This window comes from Sitophilus oryzae, unplaced genomic scaffold (genome assembly GCF_002938485.1).
Source record: "Sitophilus oryzae breed Bouriz unplaced genomic scaffold, Soryzae_2.0 scaffold_177_pilon_pilon, whole genome shotgun sequence".
NCBI lineage: Eukaryota > Metazoa > Arthropoda > Insecta > Coleoptera > Curculionidae > Sitophilus > Sitophilus oryzae.
Genome location: NW_022146479.1, coordinates 5,978,386 through 5,998,509, shown reverse-complemented (window position 1 = coordinate 5,998,509; position 20,124 = coordinate 5,978,386). Strand labels below are relative to the sequence as shown.

The 20,124-nt window shown below is 29.8% G+C and overlaps 1 protein-coding gene and 2 long non-coding RNA genes across 8 annotated transcripts in view; 1 reads left to right on the top strand and 2 right to left on the bottom strand.

Annotated features, from left to right (window-relative positions):
* LOC115882156 overlaps positions 1-3,093 on the top strand; it is a 136,163-nt gene extending 133,070 nt beyond the window's left edge. For all 3 annotated transcript variants that reach the window (XR_004050154.1, XR_004050155.1, XR_004050156.1), the window contains one exon: positions 2,955-3,093. This is a non-coding gene — a long non-coding RNA (uncharacterized LOC115882156). The remainder of the gene's footprint in view (positions 1-2,954) is intronic.
* The window catches only part of LOC115882155 (lachesin-like), a 450,816-nt gene that overhangs the window by 116,602 nt on the left and 314,090 nt on the right, over positions 1-20,124 (bottom strand). The window lies entirely within an intron of this gene.
* LOC115882157 overlaps positions 3,780-20,124 on the bottom strand; it is a 260,637-nt gene continuing 244,292 nt past the window's right edge. For all 3 annotated transcript variants that reach the window (XR_004050157.1, XR_004050158.1, XR_004050159.1), the window contains exons 2-5: positions 13,096-13,203; positions 12,907-13,030; positions 12,023-12,215; positions 3,780-6,406 (exon numbers count right to left, since the gene is read on the bottom strand). This is a non-coding gene — a long non-coding RNA (uncharacterized LOC115882157). The remainder of the gene's footprint in view (positions 6,407-12,022; positions 12,216-12,906; positions 13,031-13,095; positions 13,204-20,124) is intronic.

Here is a 20,124-nt window from a genome sequence, read left to right as displayed (position 1 = left end):
ATGTATTAGATCATTTTTTTCTTTTCTTATTTATTAACAAACTTACCATTCGTATTGTTATTGATTTTTGTGTTATTCAGTATTCTATATTTAAAGTAAAGTCTGTCCGTCTGTCGAACGCGTCAGGGAAGAATATTGTCAGCTGATATTCAAACAATGAGAGAAAATACAATTTACCTGACAACTCTCATTGTCAGATATTCCCTCGTTAGAGAAACTTTATATAGGGTGTCCCAGAAATAAGTGCAAGGGTTTTAACTGGTAGTATAGTTCAACCCCAGAAACACGCCTATGAGGTTTTTTTCGCGAAAAAAAAAAATTTTAATTCGAAATTTTTTGAAATTTTTATTGGAAATGTTTTTAGTTAAGAAACATAATTTCTTGATAATATGGCAACATAGGTATTAGATTAAATTTACACGAAAGAAAATCCAGAAAAGATCCAGTGGTTCTCAAAATTTTAGCAAAAAAATCATTTTTTTTTAAATTTTCAAAGCAGAATAACTCTGTTATTTTGGACTTATTTGAAAAATGAAAAAGAGAAAATATGTGTCATTTATCGAGATCTACCACCCCTTAAAATACTTGCACTTATTTCTAGGACACCCTGTATAAATAAATCCTTAATTTTCTTTTCGACCAATTAGCGATTTTGTCGGCAATTTAAACAAAAACCTTAATGGAAAGCCTATAGGCAATAAGCATATAAGCCTATCAGTAATGTACGCTTTAAAAATCATGTATAAATGACCACAAAGTAGAAGAAATTACGTTCCAACTAAGCCCTAGGTTCGCTTGTTTGATTATAATGATGTGTTTACGTCACTAAACCCATCGATTAGTCGGAGGAGGTTTATCTAAAATCTAGTTAATTTATAGACCAAAGGGATCTATAAACCATTGCAGTATTTTATATGCAAATGTGCTGATTAGCCCTCTGGACATACTTTGATGGATTACCTAAACTTTCTGGCCATTGTAGTTAACAAGGTGTATAATTACTAGCCCGTGCGGTATAAGGCGGCCCTAAGCAAACGGATAGAATAAACTTGTGTGATTTAAAGTTGGAATTAAGGTTCGCTCTGCCAATTTAAAATATTTGTTACGGTTCCTTCCCAACTCTAATAAAATATTGCGGAATAGGTGTTAATCACGGAATGTTTTATGGCGATACAACATCAGCGCGATCCAGAAAGTTACCAGATGCGCTATTCCCACATTTTTGAACTGGAATAAATACGAAAATCTTAGGGGTTATATAAAGGAAATAATTTCGAGTTGTTATAAACATAAAGCAAAAGGCTTGTTCGATAAAATCCATCTGATTGCATTTTTATAAGTAAAAAATTACGCATTACTCTCTTATTGTTTTTTAATTCTATTAAGCTTTTTTTTGAACTTTTTTTACACCTACAGTTATTACCTAACATTAGGCGTAGAAATAATATTTAAATTTTAACGTTATATTTGACATTGATAGTGGATCGTTTGGTTGTTATCTTCATAGTGATTTGTCTTCAAGTCGCTGCTATAAAACAAAATTACAATATAAAACCATCTGGTACCATTATGACTAACAAAAGATGGACCACCATACTTCGTGGTGTATCTTATCTGTAAGTTATCTGCCCACAGCCACTTAAGGGGTCTAATTCTATATACATAAGCTCTGTGTTCTATCTGTATTATGCCCCTATTTGTTATTTTAAAAGTTTATTAAGGAGAATTTTATTGAAGTTTCCTTACAAATTCTTGTTTCATTGGTGTCTTTCCTTGTAGTGTCTGTTTTAATTGGGAAACAACCGTATGCTAGAAAAGAAAACGGCATCAGCGATGGCTATGAAATGAAGATCGATGCCATTTTATATGTAAATTTATATGGGAGATGTCATTGATGTTCATTTCATAGCCATCGCTGACGCCGTTTTTTATTCGATCATACGGTAAATAGGTGGGGTTAATACAATTGTACTGAAATACTTTTAATAGATTATTTGTACCTTTGAGGAAGACATTATTTATAATTTTTATATTTTCATTTGTTTCAAGTTTAAATTAATGGTTTTCGATGTCGCGACTTTGAAACGTGAGTAAGCAGTTAAAATGATTTAAACCAATCTCTTGAAAACGAAATATAGTAAAGGTAACTGAAAATAAATAGAAATAATTCAGAGTGTAAATAGAGCCCTATCGAAAGGACAACGGTAAATTTCTGCCTCTTTTGTCGACTAAAATCAACTACATTTATAGCTCTGACGGGCAACTACTTTCTTTACAAATGTTTACAGTACCTATCTATTTTGTCATTTTAAAGGCGTCTGGATTTTTATCTCTCTTTTACTTAGGTTTGTTTGTTCACACGATATATTTTAGCTTTAAATATGTTTATTTTCGGATGGTTAATCAAGTCTCTGTGATCAATCTTATTATAATCATTCTCATCATAGTACATATTTTTTAAAACAAGTATAATATTTTTAATTACTCTATTTCCTTAATAAATTAAATAAATATTAGTATGTCTATTATCATTTAACCATGTAAAGTCGGTATAAGTGCTAGTGCATTTATTATAATTTAATTGTAATTGCTAGTAAGAAGTAAAAATACTCCAAGATAAACCGTACTCTATGGAAATGGTGGAGAAATTCTTTCAACATTTACACCTTCATGCGACTGGGTGAAAGCTTTTTAGGCCTTTCCAGAAAATACCAGAGACAGAAACATGACAGTTCATTCGGAATTTAACCTCTAATTAAAACATACCTAATTTAGATTCTAGTGGGGTATTTAGCGAGTATCTTTCACTAAGTACGAGAGGCGTCGCACTAAATTTAAATAAATAAAATTTGGCCACGTCACTTTCCACAGCTTATTATCAAAATATAAAGCCTTATAAAGAATATATATATAAATATGATCATTCCACATTAATATGAATCATCTTCTTGTAGACATGGATGGGAATCATCTTCTTGCGGGGAGGAAGAAGAAAGCATAGAGCATCTGCTGTGCCACTGTCCGGGACTGGAATACCGACGCTGTCAAACTTTCGGGCAAGGTTTTTTTGGGGGTATCGCAATATAACAGGGGTATAACAGGGGTATCGCAATGGGCCCAAGACCTCCGAGTGATGGATAAAACAGGATCTCAAACTCCAACAACCTCACGACCAGTGATCATTGATTGTCTTAATCATATGATGACCAGGGCCCAATCACAAACTCTATATTTACAGTCAAATTTTAGTACATAAGGTTAGTAGAGATATAAATACATAATAAAATTATATAAGGATTCTTGCCACTTAACTGCTGATATAGAAATTTAATTCTACGCTGTGTTTGTCATAATGTGGATCAACCTGCTCTCACTATCGGTTTCGGAGCCCTATTCCATCACCAGGTGAGCTTGGGCAGATCCAGAAAATGACAACCACAGCGCAGAGATAGTTAATTCCGACTTGTCGGAATGTGTCGGTTAGATATTAAGTCCCGAACGGGAGATAGCGGCCTGCGTGAAATGGTAGTACTTTCGTACCACCGAGGCGCAAATATCGATAGTAAAAGGATAGTTAAAGGCTTTTTTCAGGCAAGCCAAATTATAAAATAGAAAACAAATTTCTTGCAGTATAGGTATATATAATAAAATTATATAAGGATTCTTGTCACTTAACTGCTGATATAGAAATTTAATTCTATGCTGTGTTTGTCATAATGTGGATCAACCTGCTCTCACTACCGGTTTCGGAGCCCTACTCCATCATCAGGTGAGCTTGGGCAGATACACAAAATGACAACCACAGCGCAGAGATAGTTAATTCCGACTCCGAAAACACTGAAATTTTAGTACTAAGAGGATACGGATTCAATTCCCTAACAGAATTTTACACAAAAAATATGTATAGAAATTCACTTGTAAAGAAAACATGAAATAAATTCTTAGAGAGTCTTTTATAGTTCTATTTATATACACGTACACATTTGTACATAAAGCATAGATACTTCGGTTTATTGTAAATATCAAATACTACAGGGAGTTTGAAAATAAATACAAGATCCTTGAATCTGCTATTATCGCTTGAGGCGTTTTAGATATTGGGACTTTTGATGTTTTTTACTCTCCACTAGAAGTGGCTGGGGTATTCAAGTAAATAGATTTTTGGAGTGTGAAAAATATATATTTTCGACTACTCAGTTACATGTAAAGTATACACTATTAAATTGTATGGTTTTTAACTTTTATTTTTTCATTTTGAAAATAATTGCAAAAGATAGTTAAGCAGTGAATATTCAAAAACCTACTGTACCATTATAATAGTGACAAAACTTGCGTAAGTTTTCAAAAATGATTGTTACTTACATGTACAGAGCAGCTGAAAGTCGTTAGTTTTAATATCGTCTCGGAATTCGGAAAATCCTCTGCTTTCGTTGTTTTTCTTTGGCGGTGCACGCCTTTTTACTTTATAAACATTAACTATAATGGGTTTCCTCCAAGACATGGCATTACGTGACTTAACTAATAGCTGTTATTTGCGTGTTATATAGATAGTATTGCAGCTAGTTTTACTCACACCGAACTTTAGAAAGTTAATTAAATTAGAGAGTACTTATTTTGGAGTGTCTCGTAAACTGGGAAGGGGCCTTACTCGAAAGATCTTGATAGAATTACCTGGGAACTGAAGGTGATATTAAATTTTCAGTAAAAGAAATTTTACGTCTTTTTAAACTCAACTAATAAAACATTTCATCTTTATAAGTAATTTCAATGGTTTTCGGTGTATAGCATTGAAAAAAAATTCTTTAAATCTAATTGCTGTTATTCTCATTTATTTTCAACTCTATTTAAACTTTATTAAATTGCATGCTGTAATTTCCTGTTTTCTTTTTATTCTTACTGTAAGGGATATAACTTTTAAAAGATTAAGTTTATATATTTGAAAATTAGAATACTACAAATATTGAACCACAATACATCAAAAAACTTATTTTAATCTCTGTTCCACAGGTAACATTCTTTATTATCTGTATCTATACACTTGTTTCTTTAACCAGCAGCAGATGAGAGAACTGTTTATTAAGACAATGTGGTAGATTTGTTTAATATACTGTGGAAATTCAAAAGGGTATTATCCTAGTACGAGTTCTTTATTTTGAAGTATTCATTTTTAACACAAATAATATTATAAGTATTTCTTTTTATTAAATAATTTATGGTTCTGAAAAGAACTGATTTTTTTTGAAATTTTGCTTCAAATAGAAACCACAGCTGTTTTGGAGTTTCTCACTAGCTAATACGGAAATATAGTTGGGAGGTAACTCCAATAACTACAAATTCTTCTTTTTTGCTTTTCATTTTGTTCTCTGCTTTAACTTGTTAAAGTGTATAACCAACCGTTTACAATATATAATATATAAACATCATAAGCATACAGACATTTTTCAAGCGTTGTGAATTTTGAAGAAATTTGTATACTTAAATATTAAAGCGTAAATATATTTCTTATACTTAGTAGATTTTTTTTTGTTTTATGAAACATGTTAGAACTTATAGACCTAAATTATTTTATTGTTTATTACTAAGCGTACAAGAATTTACATACGCCATTTTCTTTAAAGTATATTGCTTTTTAAATATAAGAGGCTGGCTGTTATGTGAAACTTAAAACATTCAAACTTGAAGAGAGGGTTATGATATAGTTACAAGAATTTAACGGAGGTTTCTCTTGTAGATCAGGTAACAGGATGCCAGCAATTCAAAACTTAGTTAGCAATACAAAGCCTAAACTTCGTACATGCCACAATTTTCACATGAAATCCTTTACTTTGTGCGCCATTCCCATTCTTAGGCCTTTAAGACCCACGTCCTTTACAAAAGATCGCAGGGCAGAAGAATTTAATTATTTACTCTTTTAGATTTGGAGATTCTTTTTAAAACATAGTTTAAAATGTTAATTAGGCAATAATAGAAATGCTTGGAGCGTAAAAATTTTGACTCTACCTGTGTATAACTCGTGAATTCCTACACTGGAAGAATGATTTCTTTGTCAAACGGGATTGATCAATATATAGGAGATATAGTTAATTATCGAATATATGTATATTTTTTTAATTGGAAGCTATATTATTGTTTTGTATTTACTTGAAAATACACACAGCACCTTCAATCATCCAGAGACCTAAGTCAAAATAATAATTCCTGTTGTGTCACTTTATGATTGAAGGTGCGACATGTTGTCTATGAATATATGCTTAGCAGTATTAAAACACAGATTTAAATGTTAGTTATATTTATTATTAAAAACGTAACTATATAAAAAAAATTATATTATTTTATTTTCCTTGAGGATGAACTGTATAACTTTTTCTTGAACTTCTGATCCTTGGACTGCTTATGATGGTAGTAGCTGAAAAAATAAAAAATGAATTAGGAAGATAGGTATAGATAATATGTAAGTATGTACTACTATATATTATACAGGTTGTTAATTTGTTTATTACTCGCGGCAAGAGCTTTATGGTTGAACTATCGCAACCTCGGCCCGCTCGTCGATAGACGACGCGACGGGACGAGTCGGCAGAAAACCCTATAAGTGCATGCGTTCTCAATAGGCAGTGTTGCCATTCTGTTCCCCTATAAGTAACTGTCCAGTTAACAACCTGTATACTGAACGTCTAAGACGCGTATGCCATATAGACATACTCTTAGGCGTTGTGTCTATATAATAGAATATGTCTCCATAGACAACATGTCTATATAGACATACGTATCTTAGGCGTTGTGTCTATATGGACATACGTCTATTAGGCATTATGTTTATATAGGCATATGACTCTTAGACATTCACTCTATATATTATATAAAGTGAATGTCTAAGAGTCATATGCCTTTAAGACTAACTATAGAGACGTTCTCTCTCTATATATATTGAAACGTCAGGTAGTAAAGATTTTCATATGAAATCCTTTACTATATATATTATACAGAGTAGAAATTTATATATAGGTATATTGTCACATAACCTTTAATATCAGTTTTTGTTAACTTAAGAAATGTAATAAATACTTTTTGAAAGTTGTATTTGTTTTATTTTTTGTTTTTTTAAATTTTTAGCGATTATGGCGCTCTCTGGTGGACAAACGCTAAACTAAAAGCACAAAAGTTGCGCCCTCTAGCGGTAAAAGGATGAACTAAAATGCGAGTTTGGCGCCCCCTAGCGGTAAAATGCTGAACTTAAGTAGCGAATGTTGCGCCCTCTTGTGTGAAAACGCTGAACTAAAATGACATGTGGCGCCATCTATTAGAGGGTAGCTGAACTACGCCTTAAAGTTTGAAAATTTACATGTAGTTCCGCTACCCTCTAATAGATGGCGCCACATGTCATTTTAGTTCAGCATTTTCACACTAGAGGGCGCTACTTAAGTTCAGCATTTTACCGCTAGGGGGCGCCAAACTCGCATTTTAGTTCATCCTTTTACCGCTAGAGGGCGCAGCAGTCGATACATCGATCGAAGCGCCCTCTGGTGTCAAAATTCTGAACTAAAAGGGCTTGTGTCGCCATCTATTAGAGGGTAGCTGAACTACATGTAAATTTTTACATTTTAGAGCATAGTTCAGCTACCCTCTAATAGATGGCGCCACAAGCCCTTTTACTTCAGCTTTTTGACACCAGAGGGCGCCACACTCGCTATTTAAGTTCACCATTTTACCGCTAGGGGGAATACTTTTGCAATTTTAGTTCAGCGTTTGGGAAACGCTATTAATCGTTCCAAAAACAATAAAAATAAAACAAAATATTCAAAAAAGCATTTATTATATTTCTTAACAAAAAGCGCGTACGTTTCAAGATAGATGTTATATTAAAGGTTGTATGTGATGTCTATATACACCTACGGCTCTTAGACGTTTCAGTCTCTATAGACAGAACGTCTATAGAGACATTTGGCTATATAGATTAATGTCTAAGAGACGTATGTCTATATAGACATGTCTACAGAAATGCATATCTGTATAGACTGAACGTCTAAGAGACGCATGTCTATCTAGACATGTTGTTTCTGGAGACGTATGTCTATATAGGCTGAACGTCTAAGAGACGCATGTCTATATAGACATGTCTATAAGATGTATGTGTCTATATAGACTGAACACATGTAGAGAAATATGTCTATATACAGTCATATAGACATACATATATAGGTATATCTATATGTCTTGTTAGACACTAAAATTTAAGTGAACAATGAATATTCTATAAATTATATTAATTATATTATTTGCAGATATTATTTGTATCAACTTCAAAATGTAATGTGGAGCTAAAAATTACAGCTAAAATCATTATATATTGGTGATATTGATAAAAAGTGAATTCAAACAAACTACCAGTTTGAACAGCCTTAAATACGAAATATTTGTAATTTTATGTTACCAAATGTGTGACCAGCTTTCGTTTTTTATTGTATTTTACATTTAAGTAATATAAAAATATCTGCAATAATATATACCGTATGCTCGAAAAAAAAATGAAACCAATTACCAAGTTACCATTACTATTCTAACCAGAGAAGGCTATGACTTACTTTACCACAGAAGAATTGAAACAAAATGGTTCTTTTCAGAACCACAAATTATTTAATAAAAGAAAGAAATTAACCCGTCAAAACTGGTACAGAGTTATTTTGTAATTATTTTATATTTATAACTAAAATGTACTTCTTGGTTTGATATTTATAAACTATAACTAAAATGTACTTCTTGGTTGATCATTATAACATAAAAATCTAAATTGTATTAAGAAAAGAAAACGAACTCACAATCTAGAAATAATATTTTCGCTTGACCTATATCCATAGCTGAAGTTCTTTATACTTAGTTAAGTTTTATATAGAGCATGAACTGTGTAAACAGTAAAAAAATAGTCTAGATTTTTAAGGTATGTTTCAGTGACATTCCAATGAATATATCTAAATTTAAGAAAAAATATTCTTAAAATTGTCCAGGTACAAATTAAGAGTGTGATATTGAGATAATATAATTATGGAAAGTAGTGTTCAACCAGTTGCTGTCTCCCATATCTTTGAAGAAGGACATGGAAATGATTCATGACTTACTTGAGAGAAGAGTTCAAACAAAACGGTTCTTTTCAGGACCAGAAATTATAAAAGAAAGGAATTAGCCCGTCAAAACTTGGACAGAGTTCTATACGTAATTATTTTATAATTACAACTAAAATTTACTTCCTGGATCCTTATAAAATTCTAAATTGTTAAACGGTTCTTTTCAGGACTACAAATTATTTAATAAAAGAAAGAAATGAACCCGTCAAAACTGGTACAGCATTCTTTATGTAATTATTTTATAATTATAACTAAAATTTATTTCTTGGATCACTATAAAAATCTAAGTTGTATTAAAGAAAGAAAACGACGTAAAAGTAGATTTCGCTTGACCTGTACTATATCCATTGCTGAAGTTCTTCATAGTGACAGAGACTGCTGATCACATTTAAAATTGATAGTTCATTTATGAATAGTTATGATATATGTATATATGTATGATCTTTTGTTAAATTACTAAATATAAATTACAAGATTTACAAATAACTTATGATTTGTGTTCACCATAAAACTATGAAGAATTTCAGTTACAAATAGAAAACTGGTTTATTAAGTTAGAAATTACCAGAAAGAAAATAGTCCTCGTGAAAAAATAGCGAAAAAAGTTTGTTCTCCATGCGTCCGTTGGGATCTCTAAATAATAGACATTGATATATCGATTATCGACTTGATTATCGACTCGTTCTACATACGTCGAAGATAATTTTGGCGAGGTCAAGCCCTAGACGTCATTACTTGACCTGTACTCTTTTATGGTTGTAAGTTATTTTATATTGAGTAAATTTACTTTTAGGAAAGAAAAGAGAAAAAAATATTATTTGGAAATAGATTTGCGTGTCAGGAAACGTTCTATACTGTTTAATCTTTCTATTAGTGTAAATTTTTGACAAGGTTTTTGTCAGTTTTTAGTAAATTACGTCGAGAGATTAGGTCAAAATTATCAGCGGTTGTCATTTATCAGCCGCCTTTGACACCGCATTTTTTCGATCATACGGTATATATGTTTATTATAGAGAGATAAAAACAAAATTTCTAAACTTTTTTAACTAACCTAAACTTAACATAGATATTCTCTATATTATCCAATATAATACAAGGTGATTCTCTCATTTTGTAAATGGACAATGTTTCAAGCATTATTAAATAAGGACTATACAGTTGAAGTGACAAATAAATTCAAAAATTAGTGATGTAAAAAAATTAGTAGAGAGGGATCCACAATACAAATACAGCACAATTTTTAAAGGGTATGTTAGTTCCACGTGCATGTTAAATTTTTATATCATTTAATTTTTCAATGAAAGAAATTAAAAGGGTATTAAGATTCACCCTCAAGACCCAACGTCTTAACATAGGATGTTATATCAGGGGGAATCCAAGATCTAATAAAATTAAAAATAAATTAAAAAAATAGATGACATACCCACACAACATACCCTTTAGAAATAATCATCAACAATTAGGGTTGCATCTAAATGTTAAAGATGTCATATCGTCGGTGAAATGTGTTAAACTGCTAAACTCCATTATTTCTAAAATTTTACAGGAGAGAAAAGAAATCCTACAAAAAAATAAACATGTAAGTACACTAAAATTTTAATAATATGATAAAGAGATAACAATAATATCTGTCGGGTAACAATAAAGCTAAATATTTAGTAAAAAATTTAACATAAAAATTATGTATTATACATATTATTATTATATAACCTGCATTGCTTGTAAAGTATATGAATGTGCAAAGTAGAAAATAATAATAAACTTTTTTTCGAAATCATTTTTTTTTTTCGTATGTATATCAATAAAGTCAAAAATAAATAAACCTGCAACTCAAAAATAAGCAAAACTGCAACATTCGTAAATAGAGAATATTATTGCCACGGTAGGTTATAAAATGAATAAATCAAATAACTAAAATTAATATAGCATATAATTAAACTGTATTTATTTATGTAGGTATGTAAAATATGTATGGTAATTGAAAATTCAACTGTTATGAAGCAGATAAGAACAGACTAATAATAAACTTTTCTATTTTTAAAATTCGTTGTTTGTTTATTACAAATCCTTTCCAAACAATATTCAAGCTAGTTTTCGTTTGTACTCTATGCAGATATATTTAAAAACTGTACTAAAGCTAAAATAGGATATAGGAAAAAATAAATATCAAAAAGTAATTAAAATAAGTAATTAAAAAACAGGATTTTGCTATATTAGTATTATATAAAAAAATTAATCTTACAATGGCCAAAAAAACATTTTCGAAACTGTAACCGTATGTAAATGTAATAAATTAATTTTACTAATTCACCTTTAATTATTTTATTTTTATGATATATCTAATATCAAAACAGTAAAAAATATTCATAATTTTGTCTTGAAAATAACTAACAATTTTTTGCATAATAAAGTACAAAATCAAACGACTAAATGCTAATTGGCTTATTTTATTTAAAAATGCTTTAAAGAACATAAAGCATATTTATTAAAAATCGGTAAATAAAATGTTTTATGAAGTTGACAAAGAACTCTAAAGTAGAATGTATTTACAAAATTTATTTTACTCTTGAATATAACGTAATATATTTCTATATGTATTAAGTATATGAAAAATATGACAAATGTACGACTGCGAAAAAGCTTCAGATTAAAAGCATCTTTTATATAGTTTTGAAATTTCTTTTTGGAAGCATATAATAATATCTCTATGTAGAACGATGAAAAAATATAGTAATAACTAGTAAATGAAAACTAATAAATATAAAATAACATATTAAGTAATTTCTGTAAATTTAACTGCAATCAAGGTGTATGTAAATTTTGAAAATACATTCGGCCTCAAAAAACATGCAATATAAAAAGTAAGTACTAAATATATAGTGAAAAAAATTAGAAAAACTCACCTTAAAATTAATCCATTCGAGTGTTTGCCAAAATACTGTTGCTATTACTATATACTGTTGCTTTTACACTTATACTGTTGTCTCCTATATTCTGTGATGTTTTCAGAGAAAATGGCGAAACCACACACTTAGCAGAAGTAGAGCTAATTAGCCCTGGCAATTTCCACCAATAATGCTTTTGTCGGAATTTCACCTAAGAACCGAATACCAGAATTTTAATATTAGGAGGCAATAAACCGTAATAAGTATATTCTTAAATAGCAACAAAAAATCTTAAATAGCAAAAAAATAAATATAGCGATTTTGTTAAAGCGGATTCTGACGACTCGTGTATTTGGCAAGTACGCCAATATGTGCGTACTTGGCAAGTATACCATCTTTGTAAACAACATTTTTTTTTTCATTTCTAATCAACAGCAAGCTTGGCGCTCACGCGGCGCTACGAGAGACAAATAATTGCACCAGTAAACAACTCACACAACATGGCAAGTATATGCCAATAACAAATGGTTGTCCAGTACACGAGCCATTTGAGCCCGACTAAAAGGCGGACTCTGGCTATTATAAGATTTTTATTTGTAGTGTGAGTGGTTTACTTGTGCAATTATTTGTCACTCCTCGCGCCGCGTAAGCGCCAAGCTTATTGTTGATTACAAATGAAAAAAATGTTTTTTACAAAGATAGTATACTTGCCAAGTACCCAAATATTGGTGTACTTGCCAAGTACAAGAGTCCGCCTTTACAAATTGGTATTAAGCCGCAAAGCTTAGCAACATTATTGTTTTAAAAATAATTGAAACAAAGAGAGAGTTAAGAAAAAATAACAATTTAGATTATTTGAATACTCTTAGTATTCATTAAAAATGATCAAATTATCCACTTACCTATTGATAAGAATTTCCAAATTCTTTCATGATTTTCTGGATAGATTTTCATGACTGATGGAATTGGATGGAACACTCTTCATCTAACACTTAACTCCAGTTCACTAATTTTCTCCAAAATAGGCTGAAAATACGCAAATAAAACCGATTTATTATGCAATATAGTATTGATTTTGAAATTAGGCTTACAACTTTAGTTTTACCGGTAACATGTTCATGAAAGCCAATTTATTTGATAATAAAATGTGCTGCTGTCTATTCTTAGTCTTCACATAGCTTCTTATGTTACTGGTATATCTAGAATTTAAAGAAAATAAAATAAATTACAAAATAAACCAAAACAAATTGAAAATAATACATAAGTTGTGATGCTTGAAAATATCACACATCACAACATCTAAAAAAATAGCTAGTCCAGATATTATACAGAGTGTCAAATATGGCTGTTTCTCAAAAGTGGCTCACCCCTATAACTTTTTAATTTTATCAGATAAAAAACGAAATTTCGTATGTTAGCATATGACATAAATTAGGATTGACTGAAGTATTCAATTATTTTCACTCACTTCCTGTTTCACAGAAAATGATTACGACATTTGATTTTTAAATGGCAGCCTCGGTATTTTTTACTATATTCGATAGAAAATGATACTCTGAATAAAATGATATATTATATGTAAACTTTTGACATTTTCGCTTAAACAAAATCGTATTTTAAATTTTAATCTAGAGTGCCATTAGGCTGTGTTAAAGATGACACTAATGTTTAATCAACGAGCCTTGGAAAAATAGTTTTGAGCGTGTAATGTTTTTCGTATCTTGTCCTGGGCCGGTTAAAAGATGCCCAAATCGTATTTTTAAGTAATTTTACGAATAAAATAAAATTGACGTTACTGATAATGATCGCTCTCACTTGAAGAACTGCAGATGTAGATTAAAAAGTGCTTCATAAGTTCCTATTTACTAAACTAAAAATTATCGGGAAAGAAAAAAATGCTCGTATTATAGAAGAAAATTTTCTACTGTCACTGATAAATCTATATAATTTCTGAGGGGTTATTTTTAGGTAGGTAGAAGTATAAAATATGGTTTCCACATATCAATGGCAAACCGAATCGAGACTAAAGTCCAGAAAAAATATAGGAAAAAGGTTTAGGTATAGTAAAATATCTGTCTCTCGCCCTATACTCCACGACAATAATTGATTAGTTCTTCACCAATTGCTTTAGTAAGAAATGTGGCAGTGTATTATAACAAAAAAGTTGCTACTTTTTCTGATTACAGTAAAGTATTCGAAATTTTTGTTCTTATACTAAAATTAAGTAAGTAAACCTACTTAAAAAAACTTTGAAATTATAAATACGAATCGGAGTGCTTGTTTCCTTGAAGACATAACCGAGTTAATTAATAAAATAAAGTTCCTGATTCCAATAAATGTTTTAATCAATAAAAAATAAATGGATCCCATTTATGTCGTAAATTTATTGAGAAAGTTTCGGCTTGCAAATTTAGTGTTCAAATTTTTAATTATTTCCAAAGTTAATACTGGTTTACGCCATTGTTTTTTACGAAATCATTTTAGAAAAATAAAGTTTGTTCTAATTTGATTAAAAAGGTTTAGTTTGTAATCTATGCTAGGTATGCTTTTTTAAAATTATTTTCGTGCATTTCCTCCACAAGTGTTTTTACTTGATCTCCAGAAATAAAAACATATCTAAGAATAACTTTAAAAGGCGATGCTTGACAAATAATTTCCAGTTCAAAAAAAAAATGCCGCAGATTAAATTGCAAGACACTAAAGGACACCCTGTATACTTAGCTCCTACCGACAGTTAAATTATTTTCTAGAATCATCCATCAATCTAATTAAATGATGCATAAAATTCTTTGATACCGGGTGCGTCTCAAAAGTGGCTCACCCCCTATAACTCTTTTATTTTCTCATATAAAAAAAACGAGATTTGGTATGTTAGTATATGACATAAATTAGGATTCCTATCGGGGTACAATAAAAAATATTTTTTTATTGTACACCTATCCCCCCTTAAAAATAATCAAAGTGAAAATATGTATTTCAAAAAAGTTCAATTTTGGTCTCAAATTTTTATTTTTTAATTTTGTATAAGGTGTTGTAGCAAATTGTAGCAACCCCATCAACGACAAGGTCTCGCATCTCCTAGAAGAAGAACTGTAGATTAAATAAGCAATATTTTATTTTGTTTATTTCTATAATAATACTGTTAAATGTTTTTTTTTTTAATATAGAAATAGCTTTACTTATAATCACAGTTCTTTGTAAACCCTTCATTAAGAATTCTCGAATTTATATTTTTGGGCAAATATAGACAAACCGCATTTATTTTTCAACTATGAACTAGACAATAAAAAATAAGGAAAAAGTCGAGAGCGAATATAAAATTTAAAAAATTTCAATTGCAAGAAAAAGGGGCGATAAAGCTTTGGGAAAGCGACAGCTATTTCACGACGCGAATAAAATTTATTTCTTATGCGATAAACATACGCGATTTTTCTTATTTGTTTATTGGCGCCGACGAAACTATAACCCTATATATTTTTTCGACTGGTCTGTTTGATTTGTCGAGGAAAAAAATGAAATACAGCTGAAATAGGACCTAGTCGTTTCTCCAGAATAAAAAAAGCAAATTTTTTGCATGTTTTACAAAACGCTTAGATCTATAAAATGTTCTATTTATTTATATTAGTTAGGGTTTTAATAATTTGTAGGGCTATACCAGGTGCGCCTCAAAAGTGGCGCACGTTTGCGAAGTTTTTTATAAATTCAGATAAAAAAAACGATATTTGGTATGTTAGTATATGACATAAATTAGAATTGATTGACGAATTCAATTATTTTCGGTCGCTTCCTGTTTCACCGGAAATGACTACAACTTCTGATTTTTAAATAACACCCCTTGTCTTTTTTTACTTAATTTGGAAATGACATAGCATTCGTCAACTTTTGACATTTTCAATTAAAAAAAATGGCATTTAAAATTTTAATTTAGAGTCTCATGGCCAAGTCATGTCCATAAATGTATCAATAATTTGACTCGTAATTGTTTTTTTTTCCAAATATGATTTTCCAAAAAAAACTTTTGAGGCGCACCCGGTATAGGGTTATTATGAGCATTTATTGATTAAAAAAAATAATATTAAAGTAAAATGAACTAGTATAGTTAACAATTTAAAATTATATAAGAAGCTTCCCCGAGCATAAGTTTTTAAAAAACGGCGTCAACGATGGCCATGAAATGAACATTGCTGTCATTTTATATGCAAAATTATACGGGAAAAGTTATTGATCGTCTTTTCCAAGCCAACCGGATGCCGTTTTTTTTTCGATCATCCGGTACTTATGTGCATTGTAAATGCAGAAGTAACTATCAGAATCATAGATATTGCTTTACTTGTAAGTCTTTTGTTACCCTTGATTAAGAATTGCCGAATTTATATTTTTGGGCAAATATAAGTAAACCGAATTTAATTTCCACAAATTCTTCCGCCAAATATGAATAAAAGATTATTTACATGGGTGCCTACCTACAGGAAAATGAAAAACCCTCTAGGAGTAGATTAAATAAGAAAATTCGAATGATTGCCGTTTTAGAACCTACAGATCATAAATAATCCATCATTCGGAAATTTGCAAAAACAGGGTGCATTTTAAAGTCCTTTATTATTATTACTTGCTCCCTTCCTGCTTGAATTATACATTAGCTTTCAGTTATATTGTTATTTTAATAATAATAAATTATTTTTTCTAGAAGTAGTAAATAATTAATTTTTAATACTAAGTATATAAAGATTTTATATTTCTAATTTAGATGTGGGTAAATTAATATTAAAAAAGTAGCTAATATAAGAAACAATTAGTACAACAAGGGCAGCCGCGGTCTACCAAACTAATTAAAAATTGCAGGAAATGAAAGGTTATTAAAACAATATTATTAAAGTTTCTGCATTTCTACCTAAACTCATTGCATATCTTCTATAGCCAAAATAAATTTCTTTCGCCCACAAAAATCACTTAAATGTTGATTTATGTTTAATACCAGATATTTAATTAGCAATCTGAAAAGAGCTAGATTCTCGATAGTTGTCACAATAACAGAGATACGAGGAGCACAGAGATACAGTAGCTCATAAACAGAGAGAGCCATGAAAATGTCGTTTACAGCATCTTCCGTTTGACAAAAAAGTGTTTGTGATAGGTTTGTACAAACCGCGTCCTCCTATTTTCACTAAAAACGGCCCTGTACACCCTGTACATTCTCTGAAGTGGCTATTATTATTGTATTAAATAAATATTATCAACACTAATAAATAAAATATATATGAAAAATAAATTCTTGTTATGTCGTCAAAAAAGGGAGGGAAGAATCATTCTTAATAAAAATACCGTTCTTACTTAAAGGTAGATCCCCACGATTGCAAGATGAAAACCCCAGGATCATACTGAAGGGCAATTTTTTATGCTCCAATATATCCTCATTTTATTGGGCCTATCTAGGTGACCATAAAACAAAAATGAAGAAGAGATTTTTTGCGCTGAACGACAATAAAACGGTCGGCTTGGTGTTATCTAAAAGAATTGTCATTGTTCAATGGTATTAATGGTAAGTAAATGTCGTCTTAACACATTTATATAGAAGGGGACGGTTCATATACACCCACAAATGTCAAGTTGTTCGCCATAATGAATTAATAACCTTGCTTATCCTGTTTTCCAAAGCCTTTTTTCCATCGGTATTATAGATAGAGGAAAATATTTCAAGACGGAGAAAAGACTTATTATTAATGGAGATATTATATTAAGTAGGAGAGCAAATATAAGGATTATTTTTTTATGTAATGATACACTGAAAAAAATATAAGTAATTTTACAAAAAAAAATTGATACATCATAGTATTTAGAAGAAACTTGTAAAAATAAAATATTTTCGCAGAGTTTCACAAAAAATGTAATTTTCCAAAACGGTTTATTAATATTTAATGATTATTACTAAACGATATATTATTTTGACAATGAGTTTTGTAAGTTTAAAAATTAAATTAAAACCATAATTCCAATCTTGTAGTAAAATTCTATGTTTCTAGACATATTCACAAAACTTTTTGTGAATTTACCATAATATATTTAGTTAAAATCGACGCCACACCATGTCTCGTGAATCGGGTGCAACTTACAGTGATCAAAGGGCGTCGTACTTAGAGGACGGACATTTTAATCAGTTTGTCGAATTGATGGATATCTTTGTGCACTCTGGCAAGGTGTTTAATGTTCTTATTAAGGGTAAGTATTAAAGATTCTCTTATAGGTTGCAATATTAACTTATTATACTTATTTGCATCTTAATTTTAGCTATTGTTTAACGTAAACACCACAAATTGCATTAAATCATAGGTTGACAACTTAAGGTACATATATTGACATTTGCATGATATTGCATTGTTGTTTTTTAGCGGAGGAAAGAAAATTAAAATCTTCATTTTTTTAACCTTGTGAAATATGTCACTCACTAAAAATCGTCAGAAAATATATTTTATACTTCTTTACACTCAGGAATTTTTTAGAATTTTTTGAAGTGGTGGAACAATATGAAAAAAATTAAAAACTCATTTTTGCCTAAAATCTTCTATTTTAACTCATATTTTTGTTCGGTTTAAAAAAGTGCGTTAGAAAATACTTTTTCGTTAAAAATACATCCTTGCCAGAAATAAACATAAAGATTATTATAAAAAAATGTGTCCCAGAAGATTTTAGAAAAAAAAACATTTCAGAAAAAAAATGAGTTTTTAATTTTTTTCATATTGTTCCACCAGTTTCTAAAAAAATCCTGAGTGTAAAGGTATAAAATACATTTTTTGACGATTTTTAGTGAGTGACATATTTCACAAAGGTGAAAAAATTAAAATTTTAATTTTCTTTCCTCCGCTAAAAATCGGCTTTTTTAAGAATCATGATCATATTATTTTTTAATGTCTCAGACTTCTAAGAATTAAAAAAAAATCATCATTAATTAATTTTGAATTAATTTGAAATAAAATTGAAAAAAACGTTTTTTTGAAAATTTAGAAAACCGTTTGAGTTAAAGAGCTAAAAATTTAGGTGAATTACTTTGATTCGACACCAAATCTGTAGCAAGACATAAGTATTGTTATTAAATTCACATATTAATTTGTCCAGTATATAATATTTATAAGATAATCATTAATGAATAAATTTTATTTGCAGTATTGATTAATGACGTAAATTCTTTAGCAAAAAAACCTACTTTTTAATAAGCTAATATTAACAACATTTTATCACAAAATATCCCCAACTAAAAAAATTAAATTAGTTGTTTATACCTGTGTTTATACATTCAAACAAATAAATAAAGCTTGATTACAGTTGGTTCTAGTATAGAGTCTCTGTGTTGCCTCTTGCATGTTCTCTCCTAAAACAGATTCCTTCATTAAAGGCTTTGAAAAATGATGCTTTTACGTTTAATTAATCATGCCTTATAAAATGTGTGAAAAATTATCCAACCAGCAGTATTTTTATAATGGTATGTTTAAAAACAGTTCTTTCGCTTTATATAGCAGGCGATTCAATAGATTTGACGTCACAGTAGGAAAAGAAATAGTGTTTTATTTTTATTTTTAGTGTATCTAAGTTAATCAGAAAGCCATTGGATACATAAGAGTGTCAAAAAACTTAAAGTGTATAAAAGAATTTTTTTTTATATAAAGTGTGCTAGTTTTGCTTTTATTTAGATGTTTATTATATAGTTTTTTTTTCTATCGATGCGAACATTTATGTACATGAGCTAATGTAAATAAATTATAAACCCAGTATATTTATAATAATAGTTAATGATAATAATAATTGGTCTTTACTCACTAAGTTCTTAGTACGAACTTATTGCAAAAGATAATAGAAAATAATCCGACACAACAAGGTTTGTCACATACATTGCGGTTTTTTCATTTATTTTCCTCAAATTTTTCCCAACTTGTCAACAGCTTACGGAGACGTAATTGCTGTTGAATTACTTCTCCCCTAGCTTGAAAAGGCTAAAACATTTCTTTTTATTCGATTAATAACTTTTCGGTTCACCATAATCGATATTAACAAAAGTGACTGAATATACAAGCCTTGATGTTTCAGCGAAAATGGACAAAAATTAATAAAATTTAATATATGGCAATTTA